A 9,543-nucleotide genomic window follows, 5' to 3' on the forward strand; every position below is an offset into this window, starting at 1 on the left:
CCCCACCCCACATGTATTGAATCTAAATGTCTGTTTTTTGGTTTTTTTTTTGTTTTGTTTTGTTTGTTTTTTGTTGTTGTTGTTGGAGTTGTTGTTTTTTTGAGATGAAGTTTCACTCTTGTTGCCCAGGCTGAAGTGTAATGCCACAATCATAGCTCACTGCAGCCGCAAACTCCTGGGCTCAGCCTCCCAAGCAGATAGGTCTACAAGTGGCAGGCTAATCTTTACATTTTTTTTTTTTAAGAGAGAGGGTCTCACTATATTGTCCAGGCTGGTCTTGAACTCCTGGGCTCAAGAAATCCTCCCACTTTGGCCTCCCAAAGTGCTGGGATTACAGCCATGAGCCATCACACGTGGCCAACAATTTTCTCTTATTTTGCCTCTCTTTCCTAGCTACGATCTACATTCACCCACCTCACACCAAGTAGCTTTAGCCTTCTAAAGCAATCCGCCATTTTTCCTCACAATAAACACCAGTACATGCCATTAGGTACAAACAGGTTTAGCTGGAAGCTATCATTGGGCTGGATTCAAACACCAGAGATTGTCACGAAAAGCCTATTTGGCAGACAGCTCTTCCCATGTTAGCGATTATACCCAAAAGCCAAAAACAGCAAGAATAAACTTTTACCCAACTTGAAGAGTGCTTGGGTCAAAGTCTACCTGGGAACCCAAAGAGTGAGGGCACAGATTAGGTCATAGCAAAGGGCATTCTCAGGCTTAGTAAGTCTATGGGTTTATTTCAGTTGTCTAGAAATTCAGAGGACAGGGGTTTGAGGAGGCCTAGCCCAACCGCCTGCATGCCATCCTCCACCCTCTGTGCATTCCCCTTATAGCAAATGAAATAATCACTACAGGTGGGCTCAGATAGCTGGCTAATGCCACCAGTTCCAAGAGAAGCTGTGGCCAAAATTGACTTGACTGAGAGAGCTACTAAGTAGTTTCTTATGATTTCTTCAGGGCAGCCCAGAAAAGAAAAGCCAAGAAAATGGAAGAGTAGAAGACAAACTCACACACATTTCCTTCTCTGACATTCAACATCAAACTGGTCATTTGTTCTGTATTTTCCTGATCACGGCGATGGTATCGCAATGGGCTGCTCATTTTCGTACTGTTAAATATCAAAGGTGAAGAAGACAGTCAGGTTCTTCCAGTACTGAAACACCCTTCTTAACCTTTTGGTTCTGATTGGGAAGAATAAACTATTTTGTTACGTGCTAGCAAGCAACGGTATCTGAGCAGCCCTAGATTGTTCCAGAAATCTTGTCAAGTGTAAAAAAGATTAATGTATCCATTATGACCTCTTCTGGCCTCCGTAGCTTATTGCAATCAAATTACATTTACAAAGTTTAAAAGGCAGATCACCAAGACAATAGCTGCTGTGTTTTTTACACCTGGAAGTATGAATTCACACCTTATGAATATCTGTCATTCAATTTGTTTCCCTGAATTTCAGTTTCCCATTGCTTTCCAATGTATTATTAAAAACTCATGTAAACCATGAAACTAGACCCACTTTGGCAAAGGCCACGCTATGATTCCTGGGGTTGATACATGTCATCTTGATGATGTTAAGTGTCAGAGGCCCAGGGTGTATTTCACGTCCTGATGTTTTTTGTCTTTGCACTCTCCCCAGTTAATCCTGCAGATGACATATGAGATCTTCCCCGTTCGGACATACTCCCACCTGGTGCTGCTGCTGCCTGTGTTTGTCCTCACCGATTACGTCCGCTACAAGCCAGTCATCATCTTGCAAGGCATTAGCTTCATCATTACCTGGCTGCTGCTCTTGTTTGGCCAAGGAGTGAAGACCATGCAGGTTGTAGAGTTCTTCTACGGGATGGTCACCACTGCCGAGGTGTTCTCCTATGCCTACATATACAGCGCGGTCAGCCCTGAGCACTATCAGAGAGTGAGCGGCTACTGCAGGAGCATCACGCTGGTCGCCTACACAGCAGGGTCCGTGCTGGCCCAACTCTTGGTATCCCTGGAGAACCTGTCGTACTTTTACTTCAGCATCATATCCTTGGTCTCTGTCTTCGTGGTCTTCCTTTTCTCACTTTTTTTTTTAACCAATGCCCAAGAACAGCATATTTTTTATGCAAAACCCTAACAAGAAGCTCCTCAAAAGCCACCAGGAGAGGATGCCATCTTACAGGAATCTCACAAGCATCACAAAGCAGTTCACTCAGAATTATTCACCGTTTCAGGGGACCTGGATGCCAGCAGTGGAGCAGCCCAAAGCCTAGCAATGTGGTTTGGGAGATTTTGTGCAGTGGTCCCGGGATCTGCAGGAGTGTTACTCCTCAAAGCATCTTCGTTACTGGCCTCTGTGGTGGGCTTTTTCCATAGCAGGTTTTAATCAGATTTTAAACTATGTTCAAATCCTATGGGATTACAAGGCACCATGTCAAGGTTTCACAATACATGTATTAGTCTGTTTTCATGCTGCTGATAAAGACATGCCCAAGACTGGGTAATTTACAAAAGAAAGAGCTTTAACTGACTCACAGTTCCACATGGCTGGGAGGCCTCACAATCATGGCAGAAGGCAAAGGAGGAACAAAGTCACGTCTTACACGGCAGCACACAAGAGAGAATGAGAGCCAAATAAAAGGGGAAACCCCTTATAAAACCATCAGATCTCGTGAGAGTTATTCACTACCACGAGAACAGTATAAGGGAAACAGCCCCCATGATTCAGTTATCTCCCACCAGGTCGCTCCCACAACACATGAGAATTATGGGAGCTGCAATTCAAGATGAGATTTGGGTAGGGATGCAGTCAAACCCTTTCAATATATAAAGGAGCAGTAGAAGCCCTTGAAACCTTTGGGTTTCAAAGTGTATATAATATGTATATAAGATTTTATCTCATCAATGTGCAGAAAATGTGTTGCTCTATTTTGCTAAGATATTCCATGGTAAAAAATTAAGCCTGTTTGGAAGTAACTCCAATCAATGCATTTCAGTGCAATAGAGCTCTAAAAAACTAAGATAGTAAGAACCGATATTACAAGACCTAAGCTAGGACAAGTATACGACACATATTTAATTGGCATTTTTGCTGCTTATAAAGAAGCTAGTGAGTAGATTTAAAAAAAAAAAACACTGGGTTCAATTTTTTATCTAGGTTCTATTATCTGCCAAGCAGGCAAAGCAATGAAAATTCTAGCAATCCATTTTCTCTTCTCTTAAAAGGCCAGAACAATATCTACTAGTTTATTTAGTTCATTTCACAGAATTGCCTCATCCAGGGATTTTTGTGATTGGAGACGGAGTCTTACTCTGTCACCAGGCTGGAGTGCAGTGGCGAGATCTTGGCTTACTGTAACCTCCAACTCCCTGGTTCAAGCAATTCTCTTTCTTCAGTCTCCCAAGTAGCTGCATGGGATTGCTTTGAAGATCAAAAGATACAATGCATTCAGAAGCATTTGCGTATTGTAGTACCTTAGGTAAAAATTCATTGTTTTTGTTTAATTTTCTTGAACATAAAATAAATGATACAATTTTCAAATTGTATTATGCAGTGATTCCGTTGTACTGATTTCAACACTAACTACCAAATAGTTTGAAAAATAAGTTTTGCCACAAATTTAAAAGAGGCAACTAACATAGGGTTAAAAAAGGTATACATGGGGCCGGGCACGGTGGCTCACGCCTGTAATCCCAGCACTTTGGGAGGCCGAGGCGGGTGGATCACGAGGTCAAGAGATCGAGACCATCCTGGTCAACATGGTGAAACCCCATCTCCACTAAAACTACAAAAAATTAGCTGGGCATGGTGGCACGTGCCTGTAATCCCAGCTACTCAGGAGGCTGAGGCAGGAGAATTGCCTGAACCCAGGAGGCAGAGGTTGTGGTGAGCCGAGATCGCGCCATTGCACTCCAGTCTGGGTAACAAGAGTGAAACTCCGTCTCAAAAAAAAAAAAAAAAAAAAAGGTACACATCGAAGATAAAGTTACACTCATCCCTAAAAACAGGGCTACAAACTGGTGTCCTGCTGTCCAAATATGGTTTGACCATGTAGAATTAGATGATTTAAGGTTAAACTATCAAAACTCTTTTCAGGCAGGCAAGGTGGCTCATGCCTGTAATCCCAGAGCTTTGGAAGGCCAAGGAGGGGAGGCTAGGAGTTTGAAGCCAGCCCAGGGAACATAGTGAGACCCTGTTTCTATACTTTTTTTTTTTTTTTAATTAGCTGAGCATGGTGGTATGTGCCCATTGTCCTAGCTACTGGGGAAGCTGAAGCCAGGAGGGTCATTTGAGCCCAGGAGTTCTAGGCTTCAGTGAGTTATGATTGTGCCACTGCATTCCAGCCTGGAGACAGAGTGAGACTTTGTCTTTTAAAACAAGCAGGCCGGGCATGGTGGCTCACTCCTGTAATCCCAGCACTTTGGGAGGCCGAGGTGGGTGGATCACTAGGTCAGGAGTTCAAGACCAGCCTGGCCAATGTGGTGAAACCCCATCTCTACTAAAAATACAAAAATTAGCTGGGCATGGTAGCATGCACCTGTAATCCCAGCTACTCCAGAGGCTGAGGCAGGAGGATCGTGTGAACCTGGGAGGCAGAGGTTGCAGTGAGCCAAGATCATGCCATTGCACTCCAGCCTGGACAACAGAGCAAGATACTGTCTCAGAGGAAAAAAAAAAAAAAAAAAAAAAAACCTTTTTTCTTTCTCTACTCTTTCAATAACTCTGGTCTTTAAAATGTGATTTGAAAGGCCAAGTGTGGGGGCTCATGCCGGTAATTTTAGCACTGAGGCAGGTGGAACAGCCTGGGCAACATGATGAAACCCCATCTCTACAAAAAAATGCAAAAAAATTAGCCAGTTGTGGTGGCATGCGCCTGTAGTCCCAGCAACTCAAGAGGCTGAGGCAAGAGAATCACTTGAGCCCAGGAGGTTGAGGCTACAGAGATCCGAGATGGCACCACTGCACCCTATCCTGGATGACAAAGTGAGATCCTGTCTCAAAAGAGTAAAAATAAAAACTAGAATGTGGTTTGCAGACCATTACCGTGAGGTGGGCATACTCATGGTCATGGTCTGCAAACTTGCTATGCCTAAGCCGACCTAAGCCATAGTTCTCTGTAGCTAATAGTTTTACATTTTTAAGGGACTGTAGAAAAAAATATGTGACGAGAGTTGTAAAAAAGGATATGTGGCTCATACGCCATAAATATTCACTACCTGGCCCTTTAGAGACTGTGGATCTTGAACTCAATATAGTGGGTTGCTGACAAGCATTTTTAAATCAAAAGAGTAGACTAGTTTAGGGAGCACATCAGCTTGTAAGGATACTTTTTGTTTTGCAAAAATTCTGTTCACACACATATATGTGTACTAATTAATGTATAAAATATATTTTTCTCAGGCTATGGTCAAAGAAGATTGAAAGCAAGACAACATAATTGCCTCTTTCCTTAATTGTACATATGGGGATTTGCCAAAGCTTGTTGCCTTCTGATTTAAGACTTCTCGACACTCAGCTTTCCCATTCTCTACCATATCCAGATATTTGCTCAAACAATTAACTCTTGTAACTTCTCATTCTGTTATGAGAAGTTACATAACTTCTCATTCTGTCTTCTCTCCACAACTAAGTTATTGCATTATCCTGTATAATTTTCTGTCTGGCATTTTATGCATCTTATATTTTTATTCCATTGTCATTAGTAAGACCCTCAGACCCAGTACCCCTTAACAAGTAGTAATCCTTGATTAGGTGATAATGGCAGCAGGAAACAAATGCGCTATGAGAAAGGCAAGGTGGGAGGTGGTGGATGAAGCTGGCCCTCCCAGGGGGTGGGTGTGCACCTTGAGTATCATTGCTGTCCCTTGAGTTGGCTGATGACCCCTTCTTCCTTATCCAAAGATGACTTTCTGATATTGTGTGTTGTCTGACAGGAAAAAGGCAGGAAGACTGGGCAACCAAGAGAAACCTTGGGAAGGTCTCTGGGGGATTGAGCATTTTCAGCTCCCACTCATGTGTTCACCCTTCAAGCCTGGGCCTTCTGCTTGGGCAAAACCTTCCTCTTGGCTCAGAAGTTACAGTAGTTTGGAGAATTTTAGATACTTGTCCATGCACTCTTCATCTCTTCCAGAATATACTTTGTGAAGTTAAAACACTCTTTCACAGGGAGTGTGGTGCAAGGAGGGAGAGGTGGCCAACACAGGCATTAATACTCCAGTGTAAAAAGGGCAGGCCCAGAGCTGTCTTTGAAGTGAGCCCAACAATGCGCATGTCTTTTCCTGAGAAAACAAAGCTTTCACATCAAATGAGACTTTGAAGCTATTTATTTTAAAGCTAGGCTGTTCCACACCCACCTGTTTATTGAACAAGGCAGGGCCCATTGTTGAGGCCCATTATTGAACATTCTGAAAATTCCGGACATTGGTTGATTAGGTCAAGGCTCAGATCTGTGTTTCATCTTCTGCTCTTCTGGTGTCTTGGGCTGGGGGATTCTTTGATGAAGGAGACTTCGAGCTCCGTAGGATGTTGAGCAACATCGTATGCCTTTAAGCCACTAGGTGCCAGGATGCACCCCAATGCGACAACCAAATACGTCTTCAAATATTGCCATCTGTCCACTAAAAAGCAAAAACACCCCTGGTTGAGAATCACTGGATTAGATTTAGGGTCAGAGCTTTATTTGAGGGGGTGGGGGACAGTGGGGAACAGAGTCTAGCTTTGTCACCCAGGCTGGAGTACAATGGCATAATCTCGGCTCACTGCAACCTCCACCTCCCAAGTCCAAGCAATTCTCCTGCCTCAGCCTCTCTAATTTTTGTATTTTTAGTAGAGACGGGGGTTTCACCACGTTGGTCAGGCTGGTCTCGAACTCCTGACCTCAGGTGATCCACCCACCTTGACCTCCCTACAGAGCTCTTTTATAATCTTTTTCATACTGTATGTATTTATTTATTTATTAACTTAAATTTATGTATCTAATTTCCCCACTAGCCTGTATTGTTTTCAAAGCAAGGACCCAAAGTTTACTACTATATTGTTCCACAGAGAAGTACTTGCTAGTTTAACAAATGAATGAAGGAAGGAAGGAAGGAACAAATAAAGAAGGGAATGATCATGTCAGGCGTAGTGGCTCACACCTGTAACTCCAATATTTGGGCTGCCAAGATGGGAGAATTGCATGAGGCCAGGAGTTCGAGCCCAGCCTGGTCAACACAGTGAGACCCCATCTATATATATACGAATTTAAAAAAAAAAAAAAAAAAAAAAAGGAAGAAGGGAGCAGTTCCTCTCAACAAAGAATTGCCCAGTCCAAGATACCAGTAGAGCAGGGGATAAAACACCAATCAATCAAACAATCAAATGGAGAAGAAGTATGCAGAGGGAATTCTTGAAAAGAAGTTTGGCATCTGTCAGGGATCTTGAGAAAAATTTTTAAATAGTGTTACAGAAAGGAAAGAGAAAACAGAGACAAGGGCAAGAGAGAGAGGCCATCCTTCCTAGGGCATTGGTAATAGGCACACAGGAAGGGCATGGAAGAAAAGATCAGGCCCACCCATTAGGAACCTTTAGGCTCCAGACCTTGTGCATCTTAAGCCAACGGCCAAGTGTTCAGTTTCCCATTTCTCATTCTCTGTTTGTCTTGATCAGACTTTATTCAGGTTCCTTGATTTCCTACAGGCCCCTAAATGCTGCTTACTCCAAACCCTGAGCAAACGCAAAAAAATGTGGAATGTGTCCCTCTTATCAGCTCCAAATGGGAATCGGCTGACCACAATGGGATACTTTCCTATCAAACGCCACTGACCATTTCCCATTGTGAGTCCAGCTTCCTCTGCAGAGATTCTGCTTATCTCTGATTGTACCCTCTTTACCCTATAAAAGAAAATCCTTTTTCTGTTTGATTTTGAGTCATGCAGATTTCTGCAATCAGAGAGTTCTTTTTATTGCAATAGTCTTTCTTCTAAATAAAGCATCTGCTATCTAAGTCACATATTTTTTTAACTTGACCCCAGGTTTCTAAGCCTGAGTTTTAACATCTGCAAAGGGAAGAGGAAAGAAAAAATGGCCCTCCATGGGTCCTCTCCAGTCTATGATTCATGGAAGCCTAAATTCAGTTGGTCTATTTCAACCCTTAAGAGAAAATGATATGTACAGTTGACAGAGCTGGATCAAGCAATTTTTCATTCAAAGTTCACAGTAAGTCAGCATTTTTTTTTAACTGTAGTCTGGAAACGCTTTAGTGCTTCTGTAACTCTGGATTTTAACACAGCTGTGTGCTATTTTTACTACACATGGATTAATAAGATGTAGTACATGTTATGTTATTTTATTTTATTTTATTTTATTTATTTTACAGGCTGTGGCAGCCTTCACAGTGGCTACGTCAAAATTAGCCGGGATCTTCTGGGAGAGTTGCCCTCAGTGTTCTTCTCAGCAGCAGATGCAGGTTCTCTATTTCTCATGCATTTCACAACTAACATTTGGGTGTGCTAGGCTGGTCTCTTGATATTCAAGTCAAGTTGTATGTTCCTTATAACCATAGCTATGTTAAGTATTTACCATTTCCTTCCTCTGACTACTTAAACCTGAAGCAACAAAACATGTTTATTTATTCTTCCAATTCCTCTGAATAGCATTTTCCAATGTTATACTTAACGCTTCCTACAAGAGACAATGAAACTGTATTCCCATTTGGATCAACTTTCTCTTACCACTTGACTAAGATTCCTAATCAGGGGGGAAAATGAAGTTCTTACAATTCATAAGCAATAATGTATTGTTAGGTTTTGATTTTGTCTGATTTAGCAACAAGGATGCAATAAGATGCAATTTTGATTTTGACTAAGTTGAGCTTTCAATCCCAATTTTCCTTGACTACTTGTATAGTCAGAGCATGTCTATTTCTCTTTGAAACAACTTATCAAATATTCTCAGGGCTGTTATAGAAACGAAGCTATTCTATAAAACTACATATAAATACTATATCACGTGGTAGTTCAAAAATATGAAGTATTTGATTTAGATCAATTACAAAGTAAAGAAAATGAGCTAAGGAGGTGGCGGATGCTGGTTGGAGAACACCTCAAGGAATTAGATGCTGTTTCTCATTTCCTGTGTAACAATGTGTTTCGCTCTGTATAGCAAGTTAATCAGAAATAAACATCTGAAAATATTTTCCTTGGTTGAACATTATTGGCAGAATAATCTTTGACATGGTCTTTGGCCTTCAAGTCTTCTAGTCTCTTTGTCTACAAAATGAAGGTGAGGTGCATTTCTTTCAAAGGAGTATTAGAGTGAGATCTGAATTCTCAACAAAAATGCTGGAAGCCAGAAAACAATGAAACAACACTTTAATTTTTATTTATTATTATTATTATTATTATTATTTTGAGATGGAGTCTTGCTCTGTTGCCAAGGCTGGAGTGCAGTGGCACAGTCTCAACTCAATGCAACCTCCACCTCCTGGATTCAAGTGATTCTTCTGCCTCAGCCTGCTGAGTAGCTGGAACTACAGATGTGCACCACCACGCCTGACTAATTTTTTTTAGTAGAGATAGGGTTTCATC

The 9,543-nt window shown here is 41.8% G+C and overlaps 1 pseudogene; it reads left to right on the forward strand.

Annotated features, from left to right (window-relative positions):
* Positions 1–1,535: 1,535 nt before the first annotated feature.
* Positions 1,536–4,023, forward strand: LOC116552017 (annotated as a pseudogene).
* Positions 4,024–9,543: the final 5,520 nt, after the last annotated feature.

Source organism: Sapajus apella, unplaced genomic scaffold (genome assembly GCF_009761245.1).
Source record: "Sapajus apella isolate SASKATOON/1434 unplaced genomic scaffold, GSC_monkey_1.0 scaffold10, whole genome shotgun sequence".
NCBI classification, from domain to species: domain Eukaryota; kingdom Metazoa; phylum Chordata; class Mammalia; order Primates; family Cebidae; genus Sapajus; species Sapajus apella.